This window comes from Canis aureus, chromosome 21, assembly GCF_053574225.1.
Source record: "Canis aureus isolate CA01 chromosome 21, VMU_Caureus_v.1.0, whole genome shotgun sequence".
Classification (NCBI taxonomy): Eukaryota; Metazoa; Chordata; class Mammalia; order Carnivora; family Canidae; genus Canis; species Canis aureus.
In genome coordinates, this window is record NC_135631.1 from 2,295,935 (window position 1) to 2,323,701 (window position 27,767).

At 39.5% G+C, this 27,767-nt stretch overlaps 1 long non-coding RNA gene across 2 annotated transcripts in view; it reads right to left on the reverse strand.

Moving 5' to 3' along the window:
- LOC144292194 (uncharacterized) overlaps positions 1 to 26,469 on the reverse strand; it is a 44,444-nt gene extending 17,975 nt beyond the window's left edge. Inside the window, exons 1-3 of one of the 2 annotated variants that reach the window (XR_013359669.1) lie at positions 26,377 to 26,469; positions 25,553 to 25,646; positions 23,544 to 23,579 (exon numbers count right to left, since the gene is read on the reverse strand). This is a non-coding gene — a long non-coding RNA (uncharacterized LOC144292194). Of the gene's footprint in view, positions 1 to 17,109; positions 17,376 to 23,543; positions 23,580 to 25,552; positions 25,647 to 26,376 lie in introns of those variants that run through there. The other variant, XR_013359668.1, reaches the window with a different exon arrangement.
- Between the last annotated feature and the right edge of the window lie 1,298 nt (positions 26,470 to 27,767).

Genomic DNA, 27,767 nt, shown 5'->3' on the forward strand with positions numbered 1-27,767 from the left:
TAAAACTATTTAAAAATACCAGTTTTAATTTATGTGTCATGGATATTTGGGTAATTTTTTTTAACATTCCTTGAACAATTTTTCTTAATTGTGTGACTTTTTAAAACACACATATTTTGTGAAATAAAAGTGTTAACAATTAAAAGCCAACAATTGATGAGAAAGCTACTTGTAACATTTGTAAGAAACTATTACTAATGTTCCAATATCATGAGCTCTTTCAAGGCAACAAGAATAACACACTGGATTAAAGAAAGTGCACAAGGAACATGGCTGCACAATTACTGAGAAAAATACAAGACACCAATAAATATGAAAATATGTTCAAATTAAAAAGAAAAAAATTAAAAATTTAAAAACTTTGTCGCTTAAAACTTAACAGGTTCAGTAAACAAAAGTGTAGCAGTATTATAGAGGATGTGGAAAAACAATCTTTCTGGAGCTTCTTGTGCCATCAACAGGCACAATCTTCATGAAACAATTTAACAAATTCAGTGGTCATAATCTCTACTTTAGGAACTGACCTGGAATATGGAAAAAGGGGAACTCTCTTGCACTGTTGGTGGGAATGCAAGCTGATGCATCCACTCTGGAAAATATTGTAGAGGTTCTTCAAGAAGTTAAAAATAGAGCTATCCTATGACCCAGCAACTACACCACTGGGTATTTACCCCAAAGATACAGATTTAGTGAAATGATGGGACATCTGTTCCCCAATGTTCATAGCAGCAATGTCCACAATAGCCAAACTGTAGAAGGAACCATGATGTCCTTGTATATATTGTATATATTATGTATTATGTGTATATATATGTATATATTGTACATATATATACACAATGGAATATTACTCAGCCATCAGAAAGGATGAATACCTACTATTTACATCGATGTGAATGGAACTGGAGGGTAGTACACTGAGTGAAATAAGTCAATCACAGAAAGACAATTATATGGTTTCACTCATATGTGGAATATAAGAAATAGAGAAAGGTACCATAAGGGAAGAGTGGGGAAACTGAGTGGGGAAAAGTTAGAAAGAAAGACAAATCATGAGAGACTTTTAACTCTGGGAAACAAACAAACAAAGGGCTGCAGAAGGGGAGGTGGATGGGGGGATGGGGTTACTGAGTGATGGGCACTGAGGAGGGCACATGATGAGATGAGCATTGGGTGTTATACTATTTGTTGGCAAATAAAACTACAATAAAAATATATAAATATATATATACACACACAAAATAAATTTAAAAAAAGAAACTGACCTGAAAGAACTTGATCTTTAAGAAATAAATAATGAAAGGCAATAAGATGCATATATTAGGCTGTCCATTAAAAATAGTTTCAGAAAAACTGGAAACTACCTTAGTTTTCAGGTTGAGTAAGTTAGGCTATATCCACTAAGCCTGCTTCCACTTCTACCAAGAGAAAGGATAAACATGACAGTATGCATTGAAGAGGAGGGAGAAAACAACATAAGTTAGGAAAGCAAGACAAAACTAAAATGGACACTAATAGGACAAAACTAATAGGACACTATTCTTATGGGGAAAAATAAAGGTCTAGATATTTAACCAAAATAACATTAGTATCTACGTGTGTTACATTGCTGAGGGCTCTTAATGAAGTACACTTTTATACTTTAAAAGTTTCCTGTATAGAACATTTAATTCTATAGTGAAAGGAAATAAAAACCCTATTTATCTGTGTGTGTGTGGGGGGGTGGATTATTTGTATGTATTTGCAAATGCCCTTGACCTTTGGGAAAGACGTAGTTTCCCATGGCAGGGGCTTTGGGCTGTGGGACTTAGAAAAGCCTCCATTTTATCACTTTACCCACCTCCATAAAGCTGAAGCTGGGACCCCCAAACCCCAGCATATAGGGAGATCCCGCCAAACTGGCTAGGTGCCCATTCCTACCAATGGCTTCTCACTTCAGCTTGTGGAGCACCCCTAGCCCTGATCCATCTTGCCTCAGGCCTTCATTAAACCCTCCTTGAATCAAGCTGTCATACCTACCAAGGTATCCCTCTGGGGATACCAAAACTAAGGCTAGGGATCACTCAAAGGCTCCTTGAATCTCACCCTCCACAATGAAAAAAAAATTCTGAATAGACTGGCCTCACTTGTATGAGCTCTTCTCTGTGAGACTGGAAATTCCACGGAGTCAGGGAGGACACTGAGCAGGACGCCAATCCTGTCTCATCCATGCCTTTTTTTTTTTTTAATCTTTTTTTTTTTAATTTTTATTTATTTATGATAGTCACAGAGAGAGAAAGAGAGAGAGGCAGAGACATAGGCAGAGGGAGAAGCAGGCTCCATGCACCGGAAGCCCGATGTGGGATTCGATCCCGGGTCTCCAGGATCGCGCCCTGGGCCAAAGGCAGGCGCCAAACCACTGCGCCACCCAGGGATCCCTCATCCATGCCTTTTGAAACTGCCATGTCCCACCTAATACAACTCTGGGGACTTGGCTATGCTGTTTGAAGTAACTTTTCTTCATTTTGTATTTTGGACTCAAGTCTGTGAATGTAGTTGCTCATTTTCTCAGTAGATGTGAAACTAGAAATACCAAGTGAACCCTTGAAAATCACTGGCAATCTTACTATCCTTCCAGATAAAGGTACACTCTGAATTTAGAGGAGGACCAGTTTCCATACCCAGTCCTCTCTCCGCAAACTTATAACACTGCCTCTTCTGTGTGTGTACTCACTGCCGGAAACCCAGTTACTTACATCAATGAGGGGAAAGTAGCAGAGGAGAACCTCACTTCTTACTTTTATCTTTATCCTCAAACCCTGTCTTTTTTCCTATTGCACAGCATGATCTTCTCCTGCCCAAAGCCAACCCCTTCATTTTCACAAAAGGTGTCACTTCCTCCCGTCTATTCAAATACTGGACCCTCAGGAGTACCTGTTAATTTCTCCCCCTTCATCACCTTTCTCTATTTTGTTGCAAAACTCAATGAGTTACTCTGCTTCTTATTCTCCCTCCTGTTCCATTCTTTATATTTAAACATTTTAAATTATGGAACTTATTTATTGACAGAAAATATTTTTTTTATTTTCTTAGATTTTATTTACTTATTCATGAGACACACACAGAGAGAGACGCAGAGACATAGGCAGAGAGAGTAGCAGACTTCATGCAGGGAGCCTGATGTGGAACTCAATCCTAGGATCACACCTGGGCAAAAGCTAGGTGCTTAACCTCTAAGCTACCTAGGCATCCCGAGAGAAAACAGTTTTAAAAAGGCATTCATAGGTACACCACCTACAGATACTGCTAGTTTGCTGGGGTGTTGGTACAGGGCTTTCCTTAAGAAAGGAAGAGGGTTCTGATCCTGAGGGAGATGGACTGCATCCAGTCTCTTTAATTGAATGTATCTTGAAAATAGGAAAGAAGGCACAGAGTAACAATTTTAGACTGTGAAAAGTGTATTCTATTAATATATTAGTATGCCCCGGGGCATCTGGGTGGCTCAGTCGGTTAGGCATCCAAGTCTTGATTTCAACTCAGGTCATGATCTCAGAGTTGTGAGATTGAGCTCCAGGTTGGGATCCATGCTTAGTGGGGAGTCTGCTTGAGATTCTCTCTCTCTCTCTCACTGCCCCTCCCCTTCAAATAAACAAACAAATAAAATCATTAAAAAACCATATTAGTATGTCTAATAATAGCAATAGCATAAATATGGTTAAGGGAAGAAATAGAGTTACAGCAGAGTGAAGTTTCTATGTCATATTGGAATCCAATGGGAAGAAACACAAAATCATTTCTGATAGCTTATGACAAGTACTGTAAGTTCTAGAGCTACTTCTGAGAAACCACTGAGAAAAAAAAATGGTTCAAACTCCTTAAATTAATTTATTGATACACTAGAAATATTTGCTCAAAACAAAAGGTGATTTAGAAAGAGGAATCAGAGGAACAGAAGAGTCAGGAGACATAAAAAAAAAAGAAAAGAAAAGGACAGTAATTGATGTGATTCCAACCATATCAATAACATTTGTAACTTAATCAAAATGGATAAAAACAATACCCAGCTACATGCTGTCTTACAGAAAATATGCTTTTGATTGAAAGATACAGATTGATGGGAATTAACAAGATGTAAAAAAGACATACCATTCAAACAGCAGCTACAAGAAAGGTGATATGACTGTACAAATATTATAAAAATAGACTTCAAGACAACAAATAAGGCAAAGGAGGGACATTTTAGAATGATAAACAGGTCAATTCATTAGGAAGATATAATAATTACTAATCAGAGACTAAAAGGCATGAAGAACCCTAAAACACACGAAGAAAAATCAACAACATGGAAAGGGAGAAATAGAAAATGCAACGATAATAGCTGGAAGCTTCCGTAACCCACTTTCTGTAACAGAGAGGACACTTAGGCTAAATATCAGCAAGGGCACAGAAAAAACTTAATCCCATAAACCCACTAGACCTAACAAATATAACAACACTTTCCCTGATACATCACAATATTCTCAAAAACACATGAAGCATTCTCTGGAATAGATTATAGATTAGCCATTTAAAGAAGCCTTTATACATAGTAAAGGACTGAAATAACACAAAGTATGTTCTCTGACTGCAACAGAATTAAATTAGAAATCCACCAGAATTAAATTAGAAAATAAATTTTGAGAGATTCACAGATACGTGGAGACTAAGAAATGTGCTTACCCATTAGCTAGAGGGGAAATAACAAGGAAATTGGAAAATTCTTTGAAATTAATGAAAATGAGAGCACAACATACTAAAACTTATGAAATGCACTAAAACTGTGCTCAGAGAAAATATATAGCAATGAATGACTATGCTGAATAAAAAGTGCAAATCAATAACTTAACCTTCAATCTTTGAAATTAAAAAAACAAAAGAGAAAGTGCAACCCAAAGCAACCAGAAAGAAGATAATAAAAATAGTGAAAGGCATTACAGGGTAAAGGAGAGAAAACGAGTGGGAAAAATCAGAGAGGGTGACAAAACATGAGAGATTCCCAACTCTGGGAAGCGAACAAGGCGTGGGGGAAGGGGAGGTAGGTAAGGGGATGGTGTGACTGGGTGACGGGCACTGAGGGGGGCACTTGACGGGATGAGCACTGGGTGTTATGCTGTATGTTGGCAAATCGAACTCCAATAAAAAATATACAAAAAAACCCCAAAAAAATCCCAAGATTTTATCCATTTATTCATGACAGACACACAAAGAGAGGAAGAGACACAGACACAGGGAGAAGCAAGCTCCTCGCAGGAAGCCCGATGAGGGAATCAATCCCGGACTGGGATCACACGCTGAGCTGAAGGCAGATGCTCAACTGCTGAGCCACCCAGGCACCCCTTCACACTTGATTCTAAACAGCTTAAGGCATAGGTCATAAACTCTTCACTTATTATCTCTATATAGTTTTATGTCCTACAGAAAGTGCACAGAAAATATTAGAATACATAAATATTTGTTGGCAAATTGAACTCCAATAAAAAAATATACATATAAAAAACAAAACAAAATAAAAAATATTGATACAAAAATAAAAAAGACAAAATAGAGAAACAATAGAGAAAAGTCAATGAAACCATAGTAGGTCTTTGAAAAGATGAATAAAATAGAAGGGAAAACAAGAAAAGACTCAAATATCTAAAATCATAAATAAAAGTAAGGAGAGAGGAAATGCTCTGAACAACTGGATGCCAAGCAATAAGATCACTGATGAAATGGGCAAATTCCTAGAAAGAGAAGATCTACTAAAACTGACATAGAGAAGAAATAGAAAATTTCAATAAGCCTATAAACGAAAGACATTGGGACTCCTGGGCAGCAGTTGGACATCTGCCTTCAGCCCAGGGCAAGATCCTAGGGTCCCAGGATTGGGTCCTGCATTGGGCTCCCTGCATGGAGCCTGCTTCTCTCTCTGCCTGTGGCTCTGTCTCTCTGTGTATCTCTCATGAATAAATAAATAAAATCTTAAAAAAAAAAAAAAAGGAGAGGTGTTGAAATAGTAATTTAAAAACTTTTCACAAAGAAAAGCTGAGGCCCATGGAGCTTGACTGGGGGGAATTCCACCAAACACTTAAAAAGAAATGAACCCAGGGGCACTTGAGTGGCTCAGTCCATTAAACTACTGACTCTGGGTTTCTGCTGTGGTGCTGCTCTCAGGGTCTTAAGATAAAGCTCTGCTTTGGGCTCCTTGCTTATTAAGAAGCCTGCTTCTCCCTCTCCTTCTGCCTCTGCCTGCCACTCCCCCTGCTTGTTCTCTCTCTCTCTCTCTGTGTTGAATGAATGAATGAATAAATAAATAAATAAATAAATAAATAAATAAATAAATAAATAAATAAAATATTTAAAGAAAAAGGTTAGTTCCCTTATAAAAGGGACTCCAGAGAGCCCCCTCACCCCTTTCTCTACATGACGACACAGAGAGAAAGTGACTATGAACCAGGAATGGGGTCTCACCAGACACTGCATCAGCTGGCAATTTAGAAGACTTCCCAGCCTCCACAACTGTAAGAAAGAGATTTCTGCTGTGTATAAGCCATGGTATTTCTGTTACAGCATCTGAACAGAAATTGTTACTGAGAAGTGAGGTGCCACTGTGACAAATACTAGAAATGTGCATGTGGCTTTGGAACAGGGTAATGGGGAGAGGCTGGAGGAGTTTTGAGGGGCAAGCTAGCAGAAGTCTACATTGCTGCAAATAGAATTTTATTTTATTTTATTTTATTTTATTTATTTTTTTTTTTTGCGAATAGAATTTTAATGAGAAAAGAGGACAGCTTAGAGAAAATATCAATTTTAGAGAATACCTAAGTGATTCTGAACAGAATGTTGATAGAAGTATGGATGGTACAGGGCATGCTGATGAGGTCTCAGGGGGATATGAAGAACATGTCATTAAAAATGGGAGGAAAGGCCATTCTTACTTTAAAGGCCATTCAAAGAACTTGGCTGAATGGTGTTTGTGTTGTAGTGTTTTCTGGAAAGTAGAACTTGGGGGTGATGAAGTTGGCTATTGAGCTGAAGCTATTTCTAAGCAAAGTATTGAGGGTAAGGGTGAGGCATGACTTCTCCTGACTGCTGATAGCAAAATGTGGGAAAAGAGAACAGACTTACAGATAGGATCATTAAGCAAAAAAGAAGCAAAACTTAAAGGTCTGAAAATCCTTCGTCTGCCTGTTTTTTTTAAAAAATGGAAGCGCACCATTGGAAGAGAATAGGTGTGTGGCCAAGTGAATGTTTGATAAGGAGTTATGTGGGTCAGCCATCTCAACAGAAGCTAGAAGCTATTGTCTAAGACAACCTTCAAGGTGATCCAGATCATCACAACTGCCGCTCCTAATACAGGATATGCTGGTACCTGGTGCCACCAGGTATTGAGGACTCAACTCCTAGCATTCCAGCACTGAGCTTCTTGGCCATGCCAGGTATCTGATGGCCTCTGGTGGGGCCTAGGCTAGGCCCAGCAGAGCCATGGGAGTACGCTGTCTCCACCTTATTTCAAAGGTTGCAGCCTCCTGTTAGAGCTACATGTTTATGACTCAACCCCAGACAACTGGAGAGCTGCAGAGCCCACACAGAGAACTACCATGGGGGTGAGGCCCAAGAACAGAGCTACTGTGGGGGAGGGATTGCCCAAAACCATGAGGGATCCAATCCCTGCCCAGCAAAGCTATAGGAGTAGGACTATCCCAGTGGGTCCAGAAGGCAAAGCATTGAGCCAAAGAATTATTCTTTAAAAAAAAAAAGATTTATTAATTTATTCATGAGAGAGAGAGAGGGAGAGAAAGAGAGAAGCAGAGACATAGGCAGAGGGAGATGCAGACGCCTCACAGGGACCCCGATGTGGGACTTGATCCCAGATCCCAGGATCACGTTCTGAGCCAAAGGCAGATGCTCAACCGCTGAGCCACCTAGGTGTCCCAAGAATTATTCTTGAATCTTAAGGTCTAATGGAATTTGCCTTATTAGGTTTTGAACTTTAGTCAGGGCCTATCACCCCTTTCTTCTTTCCCAGTTCTCTCTTCATTGGGAATGTCTATCCTATGCTTGTCCCATCATTATATTTTGGAAGCACATTGCATGTGGATTTCATAGGACCACAACTGGAGAGCAATTTTTTTTAAGACTTTATTTATTTATTCATGAGAGACACAGAGATAGAGCGGCAGAGACACAAGCAGAGTGAGAAGCAGGCTCCCTGTAAGGAGCCTGATGTGGGACTTGATCCTGGGATTGTGGGATCATGCCCTGAACCAAAGGCTCAACCGCTGAACCACCCAGGCGTCCCTCTGGAGAGCAATTTGCCTCCGAATGAATCATATCTTGAGTATCACCCATACCTGATTTAGATGATATTTAGTTCAGGCTTTGGACTTTTTTTTTTTAAGATTTATTTATTCATTCATGAGAGACACAGACCGAGAGAGAGAGAGAGAGAGAGAGAGAGAGAATGGCAGAGACACAGGCAGAGGGAGAAGCAGGCTCCATGCAGGGAGCCTGATGCAGGACTCAATCCTGGATCCCAGAATCACAACCTGAGCCAAAGGCAGGTGCCCAATCGCTGAGCCACTCAGGCATCCCGAGGCTTTGGACTTTAAAGTTGATGTTGGAATGAGTTAAGACTTTTGGGGCTGTTGGATGGAATGAATGTATTTTACATGGAAGAAAGACATGAATTTTGAAGGGTCAGGGGTGGAATGCTATATACTGAGTGTTTGTTGAACATTCAAATTCATGTTGAAACCTAATCTCCAATGTGACAATATTTGGAGTTGGGACCTTTGGGAGGTGAATTTGGGAAATGATACCAGTATATGTTATTCTGTTACAGTAGCCCAAATGGACTAAGACAGACCAATTTCTTTTTCTTTTTTTTTAATTGAAGTGTAAATTGACATATAACACTGTGTAAGTTTAAGGTGTACAATGTGTTGATTTGACACATTGTATATTGCGGTGTGATTTGCAGTATAATGTTAGCTAACACCTCTATTATGTCACATAATTATACTTCCTTTTTTGTGGTGAAAACAATTAAGATCTAGTCTCTTAGCAACTTTGACATTTATGGTCCAGTTGACTAATCACTATGCTCTGCATTAGATCTTCAGAACTTACTTATCTACTAGTTGCAAGTCCGTGCCTTTAAATGACTTTTATCTAATCCCCTCAACTCCCACCCCAGCCCTTGGCAATCGCCATTCTACTCTCTGTTTTTATGAGTTTGGCTTTTTAAGATTCTACATATAAGTGATATCATAGTGTATTTGTCTTTCTCTTTCTCATCTCACTTAGCATAATGTCCTCAAGGTCCATGCATGTTATTGCAAATGGCAGGATTTCTTTCTTTCTTATGCCTGAACATTATTAGTCTGTTACACACACACACACACACACACACACACACACCACATTTTCAATACCCATTCATCCACTGATGAACACTTAGGTTTTTCCATATCTTGACTATTTTGAATAATGCTACAATAGACATGAAGGTGCACTTATCTCTTCAACATTTTCCATTTCCTTCAGATATCTAACTCAGAAGTTGGATTACTGGATCCTATAGTAATTCCATTTTTAACTTTTGAAAGAAACTTCATACTGTTTTCTATAGTCAATGCACCAATTTTTATTCCCACCTATAGTGTACAAGTGTTCCTTTTCCTCCTCATCCTCACCAACACTTGTTATCTTTTGTTTTCTTGATGATAACTATTCTTGCACATATGAGGTGATATATCTCATTGTGGTTTTGATTGAAATTTCCCTGATGATTAATGATGTTGAGCATATTTTCATGCATCTGTTGGCCATTTGAATGAATTCTTTGGAAAAATGTCTGTCTAGTTCCTCTGCTCTTTTTAAAATTGGATAGACACTTTTTTTTGTTATGAGTTGTATGAGTTCTTTATATATTTTGGATACTAACTCCATGACTGATGTATGGTTTGCTAATATTTTCTCCCGTTCCATAGATTGTCTTTTCATTTTGTTGATTATTTCAGAGAAGTTTCCTTTTGGAGTGTAGATGCAAAAATCTTCAGCAAAATACTAGCGCACTAAATCTACCAGCATACAGAAGGATTATAAATCACAATTAAGTGCTATTAATCCAAGAAGTACAAAATTGGTTTAAACAATACATTTAAGTAATATAATATAGGATATTAATAGAAAGAATGTTAAAAACCAGACAATCATGTCAATAGACACACAAAAACATTGAATATTTGAAATCCTTTCATGATAAAAATGCTCAGTAAGCAATAGAAGCAACTTCTTCACCCTGATAAAGAGTATATATACCTTCTCATTCTGTTGATTATTTCCTTTGCTATGCAGAAATTTTTCAATTTGACTTAGTCCCATTTGTTTATTTTTGCTTTTGTTTCCCTTTCCTTTGGAGTGAGAGCCATGAGGACATTGCCAAGACTGATATCAAGAGGCTTTTTACTGCCTATGTTTTCTTCCAGGAATTTTATAGCCTCAGGTATTCTATTCAAGTCATCAATCCATTTTGAGTTAATTTTTCTGATCTGTAAACATGGTATATCTTTTCATTTGTTTGTATGTTCTTCATTTTCATTTATCAAGTCTTATAATTTTCAGTGTACAGATCTCTCACCTCCTTGGTTAATTTTATTCCTAAGTATTTTGTTTTTTTTTTTATGCTATTATAAATGGAATAGTTTTCTTTGTATCTATTTCAGATATTTTGTTAGTGAATAGAAATGAAACTGATTTCTCTGTGTTGAATTTGTATCCAGGAACTTTACTGAATTCGTTGATTAGTTCTTAACAGTTTTTTATTCAATCATTAGGATTTTCTATATTTAAGATCATGTTATCTGCAAATAAGGACACTTTTATTTCTTTGTTTCTGATTTTGAAGTATCGTTTACCTCTTCTTGCCTGATTGTCCTGGCTAGGACATCCAGTACAATATTGAATGGTAGTAGTAGTGGTAAGAATGAACAACCTTGTGTTGTAACTTAGAGAAAAAGACTTCAACCTTTCACATTGAGTATGATGTTAGCTGTTGGTTTGTTATATATGACCTTTATTATGTTAAGGTATGTTCTTTCTATATCTACTTTTGAGCATTTCTATAATGAAAGGATGTTGAATTTTGTTAAGGGTTTTTTCTGCATCTATTGAGATGATCATATGATTAGCTTTCACTCTCTTGATATAACGCATGACATTTATTGATTTGCATATATCTAATCATCTTTAAATCTCAGTGATAAATCTCAGTGATGATGATATAGGATCTTTTAATGTGCTTTTGAGTTCACTTTGCTAGTATTTTTCTGAGCATTTTTACATTTATATTTATCAGGAATATTGCTCTGCAGTTTTCTTTTCTTGTAGTATCCTTATTTAACTTTGGTATCAAGATAATGGTAGCCTCATAAAATGAATTTGGGGTTGTTCCCTCCCTTTCAATTTTTTGAAAGAGTTTAAGAAAAATTGGCATTAATTATTCTTGAAATGTTTTCTAGAATTTATCAGTGAAATAATCTGATTTTGGGCTTTTCTCTTTTGGAATTCTTTTGATTACTGATTTAGTATCCTTAGTTGTCATTGGTTTGTTCAAATCAGTCTTGATAGTTTGTGTATTTCTAGGAATTTATCCATTTTTCTTTTTATACAGTTTGTTGGCACATAAATGTTCATAGTAATTTCTTATGTGTCTTTTCTGACTGGTATCAGTTTTAATGTCTTCATTTAAAAAATTTCAAAGACTTCATAAATGATCCAGGGAAAAAGAGGAGAATACATCATTTGGTCTATGGAAAGGGGAGCCAGTGCTGGCCCTACTGGCCATTAAATTAATTACTCCAGCTGTTCCCGTAGGGCATGAACAACAATCCAAAATAAGTTGGCAAAAAGCACACATGTAATTTACTGTTATTATTTTGACAGAACAATTGGTAGGTACACGGGCTTTTATGTCAAACTCCTGCTTTTGAGATTTGCTCTGTCACTTGAGATTTGCTCTGTCACTTGGTAGTTTATCTGTTTCTTATTTTGGGAGGGATCAGGGGTACAAGTAGATGGAGGCTAATTTTTTCATTTTATATTTTTAAAATTTATTTATTTATGATAGACAGACAGAGAGAGAGAGAGAGAGAGAGAGAGAAGCAGAGACACAGGCAGAGGGAGAAGCAGGCTCCATGCAGGGAGCCCGAGGCAGGACTCGATTCCAGGACTCCAGGATCACCCCCTGGGCCAAAGGCAGGTGCCAAACCACCGAGCCACCCAGGGATCCCCTAATTTTTTCATTTTAAAAATACTGGAAATCTTTATGACAATACTAATATCAGACAAAATAGACTTTAAATCAGAACTGTTACAAGAGACAGAGGAGAGCATTGCATACTGATAAAACTGTCAATTCAGTAACAAGATGCAATTATAATCATATATGGCACAAAACAATGAAGACCCAGAATATATGAAGCAACATTAACAGAAATGAAAGGAGAAATAAATATTTCTAAATAATAATTGGAAACTTAATATCCCTCTTTCAATAATAGATAGAATCTCTAGACAGAAGGTCTGTAAGACAATAGGAGACCTTAAGTAGCACTACGTGTCAACTAGATCTAACAGGTATACACAGAACACTCCAGTTTCTCAAGTGCACTTGGAATATTCTCTAATATAGGTCATATGTTAGGCCATAAAACAGTCTCAATAAATTTTAAAATATTGAAATCATACAAAATGTCTTCTGAGACCACCATGGAAGAACGCTGTAGAAATCAATAAAGAAGAAAAACAGGGGCACATATGTGGCTCATTTGGTAAAGCATCTGCCTTCAGCTCAGGTCATGATCTCAGGGTCCTGGAATTGAGTCTCACATTGGGCTCTCTGCTCTCTCCCCCTGACCACTTCATGCTCTGTCTCGCTATCTTTCTCTCTCTCAAATAAATAAATAAAATCTTTTTTAAAAAAGAGAGAGAAGAAAAATGGAAGAATCACACTTGTGTAGAATTAAACAACACAGTGTTAATCAAGGAATCAAAAAAGAAACCACAAGGGAAATTAGGAAATACTCAAAGACGAATTAAAAAAAAAAAAAAAAAAAACACAAATAACCAAAACTTATGAGGTGCAGTGAAGCAATTCAGCAATTCTCAGAAGGAAATTGCTATTAATGTCTATATTAAAAGATAAGAAGTTATTTTTTAAAAAGACCTAAATTTAAAAAAAAATAAAATAATAAAATAAAAAAATAAAAAGACCTAAATTTACACCTTGAAGAATTAGAAGAAGAAAAACAAACACAACACAAAGCTAGCTAAGGCAATAATAGAGATCAGAGTAGAGTCAAATAAAACAGAGAACAGAAAAACAGGGAGCATCAACAAAACCCAAGGTTGTTTCTTTGAGAAGAATAACTCAATTGACACGTATTTAGCTAGACTGACAGAAAAAGAATGTGCAAATGTAGGGTCATACTAGTAGTCTGTACCATTGCTGAAATGCAATGATAATAATGCTTTATCTGTTTTTTTACTACTTAAAAATCATAGCTTGAGTACAATCATGAGAAGAGTTCCAGATAAATTCCATTATTCTATAAATTCTTGATCAGTACTCCTAAAAAATGGTAAGGTCATCAAAAACAAGAAAAGCCTGCAAAATCATTGCAGCCTACAGTAGCCTAAAGAGGCATAACCACTGAATAGAGTGTGGTATTACGGATTGGATCTTGCAACAGAAAAAAGTGAAAGCAAAAGAAATAGGGACTAAAATGTGGACTTTAACTACGATGTAGCAATATTGGTTTATTAATTTTGAGAATACGCTGTACTTGGGTAGGGTGTTCATGATAAGGGAAATTGGGTGTGCAGTCGGTCTATGGAAATACCCTGTACTATCTGGGGACTTTTTTCTATAAATCTAAAATTTTTCATCTTGAAAAAAGTGATAAAGTGATTAAAGGAAGTTGGATTTTGATCCTCAAAAAAAAAAAAAAAAAAAAAAAAAAAACAAGAAGAGGGGGAAGAGAGAGAGTTAATGAAAACAGCCCTAGGCTAAATTTTTTAAAAGTAAAATTTTCACTGTAAACATTAACTTTTGCTAACTTACCTTCTATCTTAGGCCGAATCACACAGAGAACTTCCAATGACCTCAGTCCCTTGAATTGAGGGACAGGGATGAATGGCCAAAGAGGAAAGAAGCTATAAACTCACATAGGACTTTCTTTCCTCAGAGTACTGATCATTTGTATAACTTTTTTTTTTAGATTTTATTTATTTATTCATGAGAGAGAGAGAGAGAGAGGCAGAAACATAGGCAGAGGGAGAAGCAGGCTTCCTGCGGGGATCCTGGTGCAGCACTTGATCCCAGGACCCTGGGATTATGACCTGAGCCAAAGGCAGATGCTCAACCACTGAGCCACCCAGGTACCCCCATTTATATAACATTTTTTTGAGAATCTTTTCTTATCTTTTTTATTTTTTTGTATATTTTTATTGGAGTTCAACTTGCCAACATATAGTATAATACCCAGTGCTCATCCAGTCAAGTGCCCCTCCTCATCACCCAGTCACCCCTGCCCACCTCCCTTTCCACCATCCCTTGTTCGTTTCCCAGAGTTAGGAGTCTCTCATGTTCTGTCACCCTCACTGATATTTCCCACTCATTTTCTCTCCTTTCCCCTTTATTCCCTTTCACTATTTTTTATATTCCCTGAATGAATGAAACCATATAATGTTTGTCCTTCTCCGATTGACTTACTTCACTCAGCATAATACCCTCCAGTTCCATCCATTGAAGCAAATGGTGGGTATTTGTCTCTACTGATGGCTGAATAATATCCTATTGTCTATATAGACCACATCTTCTTTATTTATTCATCTTTCAATGGACACCGAAGCTCCTTCCAGTTTGGCTATTGTGGACTTGCTGCTATAAACATTGGGGTGCAGGTGTCTCGGTTTTTCACTGCATCTGTATCTTTGGGGTAAATCCACGGTAGAGCAATTGCTGGGTCGTAGGGTAGCTCTATTTTCAATAGAGAATCTTTTCTGTGCTAGTGCTAGGGATACAGCAATGTGGAAGACAAGGCATTTGGAGGTCTTATTATGAGTGAGAAAAAGACATATATGTGACAATATTATAAGATACATATATAGAGAAAGGCTCAATGTACTATGGAAGAATCGAGGAAGCAACAAGGGAGAAAGAGAGGAGCAAATGCTTTGAGTAAGTTACACAAAGGTGTGTGTTCATGACACCACTTTCTCCTGAGCAGGTGCTCTGAGCACCAGAATGGTGAAGACTGATTCACAAAATGGAGTGGTGGGTGACAGTGTGGGGAAAGGGAGTTTCTGGAAAGGTGGATAACACATAATGATGGTAAAGGAGCAGGGCACATTTTGGAACAACAGATAAGCCACTACTGGACACTTACTTTAGCACATCTATGAGATTATAGAAGAGAAGATTTTAAGAAACTGCCAAGTCTCTTTGGTGCAGCCCATGGCACCAGCAGGATGGGCAAGTGTTGCAGTCTTTGTACTGCCAGAAAGCTCCATAGCCCACTGACGAGATCAGAAGCGGCATCATAAACAGTACAAGCAAGAAAGCCCATTTGGAGGTGTTTCCCATGCAAAGGGAATTGTGCTGGAAGAAGTAGGAGTTGAAGCCAAAGAGCCAATTCTGACACCAGGAAGTGCATCAGTGTCCAGCAGATCAAGAATGGCATAAATAAATAAATAAATAAATAAATAAATAAATAAATAAATATCACAGGCTTTGCACCCAATGGTGGTTGTTTAAATTCTGTTGATGCTGAGGTTCTAGTTGCTGCATTTGGCCTCAAAAGTCATGTTTTGGTGACATCCGGGGTTTGCTTCAACGTGGATGGAACTGGAGGGTATTATGCTGAGTGAAGTAAGTCAGTCGGAGAAGGACAAACATTATATGTTCTCATTCATTTGGGGAATATAAATAATAGTGAAAGGGAATATAAGGGAAGGGAGAAGAAATGTGTGGGAAATATCAGAAAGGGAGACAGAACGTAAAGACTGCTAACTCTGGGAAACGAACTAGGGGTGGTAGAAGGGGAGGAGGGCGGGGGGTGGGAGTGAATGGGTGACGGGCACTGGGGGTTATTCTGTATGTTAGTAAATTGAACACCAATAAAAAATAAATTAAAAAATAAAATAAAATAAAATAAAGTTGTCAAAGTTGCCAATGGCTCTCTTCTAACCGTAGACAAAAGCAAGAAGGAAAGACCCAGCTCCTAAGCTCTGATGGTAAAAACATGACAATAAATTTTCATAGACCAAAAATAAGTAAATAAAATGGACAAGAAGAGAAAAAGGCTCTTTTAGTAAAAACAGAGTTTGAACTTTGGGAGAAATTTCAAAGTTGTGCACACAGTGGAAGATGAGGCATATGGTCGAGGGTAGACAAGGGAATAGAAGGAAAACGTACAAGTTTACAAACAGCTATTTTAGTTGACTGGGGCTGCAGTAATAACAAAGTAGCACAGACTGGATGGCTTCTAGTAATGGAAATTTATTACCCACAATTCTGGAAGTTTAAGTCCAAGACCAAGGCACTAGCAGTTTCAGTGTCTGCTGAGTGCCGGCCTCCTGGTTTGTAGATGGTTCTCTTGTTGCTGTGTCCCCCAAGGTGGGAAAGAGGCCAGGGACCTCTCTGGGGTTCCTTTATGTGAGCTCTAATCCTATACATGAGGGCTCTGTCCTCATTAGCAAGCTAGTCACCTCCCAAAGGCTCCACTTTCAAATGCTATCATATTGGAGATTAGTTTTCAACATAAGAATTTAGGGGGAAGACAAACGTTCAGCTTATAGCAAGAGCCACTCAACGAAGTAATGATGGCGTCAAGAGGGTATGAGAAGAGTGCTGTGAAGGTGCCATGAGGATTATCTGTCTCATTCCCAGGATGTAAGCTGTGGGAGATGCCTGTTTTCTCACCATGAATGATCTCCTGCCAGTTTCCACTGCCTTTTGTACATCTGGGTTCTGGGGGTGCTGGCTCTGATTATGCTATGCTGATACGCTCTGCAGTCTCCTTGTTGTGTAACAATCAAAACTACCTGTTTTGATTCCTTGGATTAGGGTTCCACAATAGGACTTTTGCCTGTCCCATCCATTTCTTGGTTCCCTCCAAAATCCTCCAATATTGTGGGAGATGAAGCCAGTATTCAAACACAGGTTCACTGAGGGGACAAAGAATCAGTGCACTGAACTGTTGAGAAACTTCCTTTAAGGAAAAAGGCTGCCCTGAAAACCAGGGCTTCTGGCAAACCTTCCTGGCAAAGTAGATAAAAATTGTCTCTGCTCTCATTCTGGAATATATGCCTTCCCCTCTCCAGGAAACAAGACAATCCAAGGCATGGAAACAAGAATCTGATGTAAAAGATAAGTTCTATTCAAGAATCACTAAGCATCTGAAAATATAAAAAGCTTGTTAAGACTCCTTTGCTGACCACCCCCCCCCCCAAAAAATACCCCTAGGAAACAAAAGTTTTTAAAAATATTTTATTTATTTATTCATGAAAGGTACACTGAGAGAAAGGCAGAGACACAGGCAAAGGGAGAAGCAGGCTCGCTGCAGGGAGCCTGATGCAGGACTCGGTCCCAGGACCCCGGGATCAGGCCCTGAGCCAAAGGCAGGTGCTCAACCGCTGAACCACCCAGGTATCCCAGAAACAAAAGTTTTTATCTTACTTGATTTAGTTCTTCTTCATACAAACGTTTTCTTCTTCTTTAATTGTTCATTAGGGTTCTGGGTTTTTTGTTTCTCTTCCTTCCTTACAAATTCATCATCCTCTTATCTCTGTGCTAGCTGAGTACTTGGATCTCTTTTCTTCTCTATTTACAGTCATTTCCCAGGGACTCTCATCCAGTTCCATATTAAATATGTGTCTTCAGTGATTGATGATAAACCTACATTTTCAAGCTGAATTAACACACTGGAATCCAGATTTGTCTGTCTGACTCCCTAATCAACACCTCCACTTGGATATTTTAGTAGGTGGCCCCAGTAATGATTTCCATGATCTCCACCTCTTGGTGTTCACATCTTTGTGAAATCCCTTCCCTCTCAGGATGTGCTCTCTGGACTTAACTTGCTTCTAGTAAATAGAACAAGACAGGAGTGATGGGACATCAATTCTTGGATTAGGGTTTACAAAGACTCTGGCTATTGTCTTGAAAAATTTCTCTTCCTCTCTCTTGCTGAGATCATACTACTGAGCACCTCTTTCATGCCATGCTATAAATTACCTTTTGGCTTATGAATTAGCGATACTTCTTTTATGTATCACTTTGTTCTAGGAACCTAGGACTAGATTCTAGGAAATTCTTTTCATATAATTAATAGAGTCATGCTTTAAATGTCATGAATATTTTTTTTAATTTTTATTTATTTATGATAGTCACAGAGAGAGAGAGAGAGAGAGGAGAGGCAGAGACATAGGCAGAGGGAGAAGCAGGCTCCATGCACCGGGAGCCTGACGTGGGATTCGATCCCGGGTCTCCAGGATCGCGCCCTGGGCCAAAGGCAGGCGCCAAACCGCTGCGCCACCCAGGGATCCCGCGCCACCCAGGGATCCCAAATGCCATGAATATTAAAAATTTGTAGCCACTTTGCTCAGTAGATTGTTGACATGGCTTCCTTTCAAGGGGTTTTGCATAATCCTGTGTAGGAAAAAACTCTAATTTGGCAATTAGGATGGAGAATTTGCCATAATTTCTAAGATTTCTTCTTCAATTTGAAAAGTCACCTTCAGTTATTAGACTTATATACTTTTCTCTTATAAAAACCTATTTGAAAAATATCGTAGGGGTTCCTGGGTGGCTCAGTCCATTAAGCATCTGCCTTCAGCTCAGGTCATGATCCCAAGGTCCTGGGATGGAGCCCCATGTCAGGCTCCCTGCTTGGCTGCTTCTTCCTCTCCCTCTGCCCTCCCTCTGCTCATGCACTCTTTCTCTCTCAAATAAATAAATAAATAAAAATCTTTTTTTAAACAAATAAAAGCTTGAAGAGTATGTCTTTGAGTAGGCCATTGTGTCTCTCTGTCTGGCCGTGATTGGGCCCATAAACTAGGCAGGAGGTCCCATGTTCTAGAGCCCATGATTGAACAGTTGGGAGGTAAAATGGGCACCTAGGAATCTGAATAGATCTGAATCTATAATGTCTGGTGGGTCAAAGAGGATGAACATATATCTGGTTAAGAAGGAGATTACATGATGGGAGGCTGCGTGTCTGGAGAGAGAGCTGCCAGGCAGGAGTCCAGCTAAGGTATCAGTGATGGTGAGTACATACCTAAGAGTTCCAGCAGAGGACAGCAGTGGCCCAATAAAACAAATTTGCCATTCTTAGCAGAGTCTGTCACCCTGGGGTCCAAGTTTCCACCTGGACGACTCTCAGGATTTTGTTTGGGAGCAGAGGAGGTAATTATCTACACTTTGGCTGGACCTGGTGAGGGCTCCATACAGGCCATACTTTATACCCAGTCAGTGAGGGCTGTCACTCCCCAGTGGCCTGATATGATATGGGCTCACTCCACTAATGGGTATGCTATCTCTGTAGGAATAGTTGTGTCTGGGGCCATGTCTGGTACTCTGGGAGGTCGTTCATGTGAGGTTCTGAAACAGGCATGTCTTTTGGGTAAGGATCTGCAATGTAGTTATGTTTCTGCTGTCTGTTGGTGTGTGTATGTGCAGACACCAATGACCATAATCTGCATGGGTGAGTTGGCTATTTCTCTCCAAATGGAGGCACCCCAGATAGGCTTTCCCCAAATCATGAAATTATCCTTTTGCCATTGTCTAGGCCAGACTATGAGACCATTGGCTACTGCCCAGAAGTCAGTAAAAATGAGGGTTCTTGGGAATCTCATTTTGTGGTCTATGTAGAGCCAAGCATACTGCTACTGATTCTGCTAGGTGGACTAAGTCAGGAGAGCCTTCCTGACTGGATGTATGCCCCTAGGGGATGTATACCCTAGGAGGGTATGCTGCAGTCTTCCAATGGGCTGCCTTGCATATAAGGATGTTGTTGCTACCAGCAAAAAACACCAATTCCCTTTCCACTTCAGACAGTTGGTTCCAGTGGGATCCCCAGCCTGCTAGATGGGTGGGCAGTGGGGATGGTGCTAGCTCTACCTCAGTGTCAATGGGCAAGGGGCTCAACATGGGGGGAAGCCACATCCTCCTGTAATTTGGAAAGGCCCTTGACATAAGGTTTAGCCCTTTCCTGAAGATACCATTTCCTTTTTACCAGTGGGGGCCTTAGTGTTTGTGCCAAGCCTCCGCTAGCTGAATCTCTGACCCAAAGTAGGCTAGGACTTGTGTGTGAAGCACTGAGCACAGTAATGCTTCTTTAAAAGGGCCCAGCAGGCTGCCAAGATTTGCTGCTCAAGTGGTGCTTACCAGGCTACTGTCTAGGGCAGAACCCACGGGCAACCAGGTAAAGCCACAGTTAGACCAGCGACTCCACAAGGCATCATCAGGTGTTGCCAGTAATTCAACTCCAGTGTCTAAACCCAGAGGGACTAATGGTGGGGCCTGCTGTACGGCAGCTTATTAAGGTTCTCCCCAGTGGAAAGAGGCTGATTTGCTTGCAACAGCATAAATAGGCCTAAGTAGAATGGATATGGGTAGAATGTGTTGCCCCCCAAAGGTGAAGAGACCTCACATGTGTTGTGCCTGCTGAAGTGTAGCAATGAGTTTTGATGGTGAGGGGTTGATGTGTTCCAGAGAGAGTGACTCCATGGCCCTCAGCTGACAACACTAGGCCCAGAAACCTGACAGAGGCGGCCAGTCCTTGGAGTTTACGTAGGGCAATGGGACATCCTCTCTGCTGTAAATGTTGTGTTACCAAATGTCAGTCTTCCTGCACCGCTTTCTCAGAATGCCTCTGTGGTAGAATGCCATCTATATAATGTAGAAGGTGGCAGTGGGTTAGTTTATGTGGATTTGGATCTTGTCTGCAGGGGCTATGGGCAATGGGGAGCTATTCAGACCCCCATGGGCAGCTGAGGAAAGATATATTGGGTGGCCTCAAAAGCAAATTAAGATTTTGAGTCTTTGGTAATTGGGACCCAATAAAGCACAGTGGTTATAGCTAGGGCAGCAGAGAGAGGCTCTGAGCCTTTCCATACCATCTATTATCTTTATGATACTGGGAATGGGGCCTTAATGGCAGGAGCCTATGCATTTAAGTTTAGATAATCAAATGTCAGTCTCCATTCATTAGTGGTGGGGTTTAACAGTATCCAGGGCTCTTAAAGGGTGAGATGGTAGGCCTAATGACCCCAGGGTCAAGCATATCTCTAATGAAGGGTCAAAGGCTTTCTGTACTTTGCTTCAGCCAGTATTTTGGTGTATTTAGCATTTTTACTAGAGGAGACAACTGAGCGGGTTCTCATTTGTCAACTTCCTCTAAGAGAAAAGCCAGGAATTTGGGTTTGTTCCCAGACATGTCACTGAGTAAGGGCCTTTGTACTTCTCACAGAAAAAAAGAGAGCTAGAGGAACCACCACTGACAACTGTTTTAGAAATATGGTGCCAATAGACACATACAGATTAACATTTATTCCCTTTGCAGTTTTACCTGCCATGTTTTGTAGACTGTGTGAGGTTCCCTTGGGGAATAGAGGAGAGTTATCTGGAATTATCATGACTTGAGCTCTTATGTCTAATAGGACCACCAGAGTTGTAAGTGGATGTTTGTCCCTAGGAGGTGGGACAAGCTCTGGGGAGGCTGTAGGATAATGCTCTGAGGATTGCTAAGCTGCAGTGGGAGAAGTTATTTGAGGCAGAGGGGACCTTGAGACCTTAGGCCATTGAAATTGGGCTCTATAGTGAGATAATTGCTGTTTTAGGGGGTGGAATTTGCACCAGAACCATCTAGATATAAGGTCTTTAGAAACCCCAATTGTCAGAGCTGCCAGTATAAGGTGCTCTGCTGTTTAGAATCATAAGTTTTGTCTCCAATGGGGTTAGCATGGGGCTCTGGGACCAGGAAGTGGGAACGGTATTCTACAAGAAGTGTTTCAAGGCCCAGAACCCAAGGGTTGGCATTGGGGTTGTGGGCTGCTGAGGCACTGTAAAATCTGGGAGTCTGTGTGAGTATCTCCTTCATGGCAGATCACCATGTATATTCCCTCCAGGACTCCTGAATAGTATAGGAGAAGTAAAGGAGTCTAGATTTGTAATTGTGGGCAGGGGCAGGTCCCTATAAAAAGAACTTTCTGGATTTGGGGTCGATTTGGGGACTTTTCAGCATTAGATATAAAATCCAGATCATCTGGGTTGTTGTGTTAAAAAAAAAAAAGAGAAACCCATTGGACCATACCAATCTTATGGAGAAAGAGTTGGGCCTCATCTAGTGTTTTCCGTTGGTTTTGAGCCTTTGCAGTGAGGTGGGCGGTTTACATTTAGTGGGGAGCATACCAACTTCCTTGAGTGTTTTAGGTATAAGCACCAGGTGTTCAAGCAATTCATGGTTTGGACCATTAGATCTTGTACCACAATGCTCTGGGGGGTGGGACCCATGATATCCCAAAGGGCTGGGATGGGGACTAAGGTGTGACAGCAGGAAGGTATACAGCAACAGGAACTGCAGACCAGGCTGCACTTCCTTTGTGAGGAGCCATGCCTTCCCTAGCCAGGGTGATCCTACTGTACTGGTCAGGACTTGGAGTCCTGGTGCAGCCCACCAACACATGCAGTCAGAGAAGAGAGGTCTTCCTTTCCTCTTTCTAAGAACACTGCCTGGCACCTTTATACTGCAACCCAAACTTGGACATGGGTTGCTACTCACATGTCCCAGCCATGATCTAATGCAACAGGACCTTGAGAAGATCATGGTTAACTTACCTAAGAGTTGGCCGTGCTTGGAGTTGTGAAATATACCCAAAGTCTATTCCCTACTGGGGATTTCACTCTCTGTGGGCATTAGCAAGCAGAAGACACATCCACCAACAATCTCTGAACAGAGTTCAGGGTATTCCTCCCTTCTCTTTAAGGATAATGCACATTCATAGCCAGATAGTTTCATTGACCAATCCTGTAGAATCCCAGAAGTCCAGCAGCATTCTTTCTTTCCTCCATCTTTATTGCATCTTCAAACCAGGCTGGCAGTGTTTCTGCTAGCATAAAATTCTGTAAAAATGTGTTGGCTTCCCAAGCAATTTACAGGAGTCCAAGCCATTAGACAACCTGTCCTACCCATATCTTTCCTTGTTAACCACATCTTTCCCCTGACATCTGCAATGATGGTGATTGATTTTAGGAGTCACATCTGAAATCACTTTAGCAAGTGACAGCCCAGTCACACTCCTGATGTTCTCTCCAGAACATCCTTTCTCGGATGAGCACTGGGTGTTATACTATATGTTGGCAAACTGAACTTAAATAAAAACAATTGTTAAAAAAGAAAACATTCTTTCTCATTTTGTGCAATATGCTTATGCTAAGAGTTTTCCAAATATTCAAGTTTTGGTTACTGTTTACTTACTGCTTCTTCTATGTATCACTGTCCTCTTCCATCTTACTGTAAGAAGCAAGGAGAATCCAGGTCACACCTTTAACACTTTGCTTAGAAACCTCCTCAGTTAAATAATTCAAGTTCATCACTTACTAGTTCTACTTTTCACAAAACGTAAGAACACAATGCAATCAAATTCATTGTTATTTTATAATAAGTTTTTTTTCTCCTCCAATTTCTATTAACATGTTCTGTCCATCTGAAACCTCACCAGAAGCATCTTTAATGGACACATGCCTACCAATACTCTATTCATGATGGTGTATGCCTTCTTAAAGATCATAAAAACTTTTTCTAAAGTTTTCTTTCTGCCTTAGCTCTCAAAAGAATTGTGTTTAACACACATATTTCTACCAACAGTCTCTTCTAGGCAATCTAGGCATTTTCTAGTGTGCACTTCAAAACCCTTCTAGCCTCTACCCATTACCAACTTTTAAGGCCACTTACTTCTATACTTTTAGGTATTTGTTACCCAGAGGTAGAACTCCATATTACAGTACCAAAATCTGTACCAATACTGAGTACAAAGAACAGTAAGGATAGAAGCTATGCATGAACCCAACAACATGGGCTCCCGCTAAGTCCAAATTAGCTACTGCCACTGCCGAGTGTCCAAATGCTGAGTCAATGACTTGTCAATGCTGAATCAACAACATGATGCCATTTCTCAAGAAGACCAATTAGAATATGGATACCAAATTGGTCATATTAGATCTCTTTAATTTTTTAAAAAGATTTTATTTATTTATTTGAGACACAGAGAGAGCAAGAGGCAGAGACACAGGCAGAAGCAGGCTCCATACAAGGAGCCTGATGCAGGACTTGATCCCAGGACTCCAGAATCATGCTCTGGGCTGAAGACAGGCTCTAAACCACTGAGCCACCCAGGGATCCCCATTAGATCTCTTTCAAGATCAAAGGGCAGTGATTCATCTTGACTGGAATCAACCCATACTCTGGCTAAATATTTCTCTTTCTTGCTTTTTTTTCTTTCTTGCCTTTATGACTCAGCTAGAATAACTGTTTAAAGACACAGAGAAACACTTGACTCACCAACATTAACTTATGAAGTGTTATGACACTTCATTGAGCCAAAGAAGACATGTAGTGTGAAAAAAAGGCATGGCAGTGGGTTCATGACAACCAGATCCCCTGGTTCAAATTCACAGTCTACCACACAGAAACTGTCAGTACCACAGAGCAATGGGATAGCTTTGTTCAATTTAAAGTGCACCAAGTCTGGCTATTGTGGACATTGCTGCTATAAACATTGGGGTGCAAGTGTCTCAGCTTTTCGCTGCATCTGTATCTTTGGGGTAAATCCCCAGTAGTGCAATTGCTGGGTCATAGGTAGCTCTATTTTTAACTCTTTGAGGAACCTCCACACAGTTTTCCATAGTGGCTGTACCAGTTCACATTCCCAACAACAGTGCAAGAGGGTTCCTCTTTCTCCACATGATGAGCACTAAGGGGGGCACTTGACAGGATGAGCACTAGGTGTTATACTATATGTTGGCAAATGTAACTCCAATAAAAAATAAATAAATAAATAAATAAAGTGCACCAAGGACCCAGCTAGGAGATGATACTATGCAAAAACTGGAAATTATTTCCAAATTGAATTACATACCCTAAATCAATGACCACTTTATGGTTTTTTATTTCTCATAGGTAGAATAAACAGTTCTGGGAACAAAATGGAACAAGTTTACCAAATTCCTAGTACTCCACTTGGGGTTTTGTTCCCTTTGTCCCTGCAAATCAGGGTAGGTATATGAACATTGAAGTCCTGAGAAATGGAGACATTTCCACCAGGAAACACAGGAAGAGCATCATATATTAAGTTATGCCTATCCCTCTGTCATGTCAGTTTCCTGGACTAGGAGGCCAGGACTCAAGGAAAAGAGTCATCAACTGGACTGGATTAACAAACCCTCAGCATCAGCAGGAGGTACAGCTGATCTTTCTAGTATACCTACATATTCTTTTCCTCCAAAGTAGTCCCACTGGGGTATCTCATGGTACTTCCTTGCCCAACTTTGATGGTAAAGGGACATGGGAACTTGCCAGCACCTGAAAAGAGAAGATCTGACCTCTCAAACATTAAGGCACTCCTCCTGGTGTGAGTCTTAGACCAGAACTGTAAGGGGTACCTAGAATATGTTATAGCAGAGGGAGAGAGAGAATGAGAGAGAATGAATAACACTCATAGACCTGAGATTAGCTGCAATGGTGGCATCCGTAGTTTACAGACTAATTTCCTCTTGCAAGTTTTCCCTGAAGGAGTTATTCTGTGGTGATTGAATTTATTACATATATCATGCACGTTGACTCAGCACAAGAGTTGGGCAGTGCTGGTAGTTACGGTATACCACCTAGATACCCCGAACTGCTGGGAGTTTTGACAGATGGTACTCATGGCAGGATTTATCTCTTGGGGTTGCCCTTGGTCAAAGGAAGGTATACTGTTCAACATTACACCCCAGGGACACCGCCTATGTCCAATCATTGGTCAATGTGGGGTTGCAATGGCTTGTTCTGTAACCGAGTCACAGAGTGACTTAGAGTCACTCTTCACAGAGTGAAGAGTCAAGCTTGCCTTAAAAAGAGCAAACATCTAGCTGTAAAATAAATAAATAAGCAAAAAGTAAATAAAATAAACTTCCAGCTATAAAATAACTATTTTGCAATTAGAACTGGTGGATAGTGAGTAAGGAAGAAAATAATTACAACTAAAATATTTTTTCAACAAATTATTACCCTTTCAAAAGTATAGCTGTTGCTGACATTTGAGTGCTCTTACCATTAAGGAAAACTGGTGCCACTGTTCTGACCATGAAATCTTGTTCATTTCATGAATGCAGCTGGGCAGAATCTAATCTTCGGTTCATAAATCAATGTTGTCAAAGGAATGAATAAAGTAGAAAGTAACTTTGAATAAATAACACAATTTCATTCTATGTGGCGCGATCTATCATGACCATCCAGAATTTTTCTAGTTTTCTTTGCACAGGATGTTATGTATTCTGGCTAATTTTCTAAAAGCAAGCATTTAAATCTTACTAACTAAAGTTATACATCAATTTTTAATGCACTAAGATTTTTTTCTCAGTCATCTATCAAAATGACTTTAATTATATACTTACATGGTACAGAAGCTGGATTACTTCTGAACAGAGGACTACTTTCACATGAATACTATTACAAGCGTTTAGGAGTTTATGTTGTAGGAGGTATTCTTAGAGGTAATAATGAATAATCTAATATTACAAATTTAGGGATTATTTGACTTCAAATGCTGTTAATCATCTCTAAAAATCTAGTGGAAACATTTGGTCTAAGTCGGGCCATTAGGGTCGGATTTATTTCAATGCCACTGAGCAAACAATTGCATTTACTTTAAGTAAACTGCAAAAATTGCCAAATCTACTGTTTGTATTGTTGAACAAAATACGTTGTAGTCGTCAACTTTGAATTTCACATGGGCTGTTTTTTGTTTGTTTGTTTATGCTTCTGGAACTCAGTCTAGCAAAATTAAAGGAAAAGACTTCAGGTTTCTGCTCTGACATTAAAAGCTATGAAAGAAAAAAGGCTATGAAAGATGCCATTTGTATCAGAAAAAAACTACATAAATGAAAACAACTATTCCTAGATCCATAAGAGAATTGAGGTCAAAGAGCACCCACCATCCCCCCAAACTGGAGAGACAGAAAGTTATATAGAATCACAGCTTATCAGGAGCAGAAGCACCCTGTGTAGAGCTGGCAGGAGCATTTAAACCCCAATTGAAAAACTACCACAGTGTCAGTGTAGATTAGTTTGGGATTTAAAAGCTCTGGGACTGTGAAGCTCCCACACATTAATGGGGCCCCACCAAGTTCTCCTTGTGCAGATCAAAATAAAATGCCTTTTTTTCAAGAGGAAGAGAAACAAAACAAACATTTTGAAATATATCCAGAGTAACTGCTCTTGGCTCTACTCTCTGTAAAGAAGGGGGTCCTGAAGAGAAACTAGGTTACAAAGCTTTATCTGATGTGGAAAAAGGCAATCAACCAGCTTCAGCCCCTCTAGCCTTTCAATCTCATATAAAAGGAGAGAAAAAGAAAAAACAACAACAACAATGAAACTCATCTGAAGATCACAGCATAGGGACTCCCCCTGCCCCCAACAAGGAAAAAGAAATAAGGAAATGTA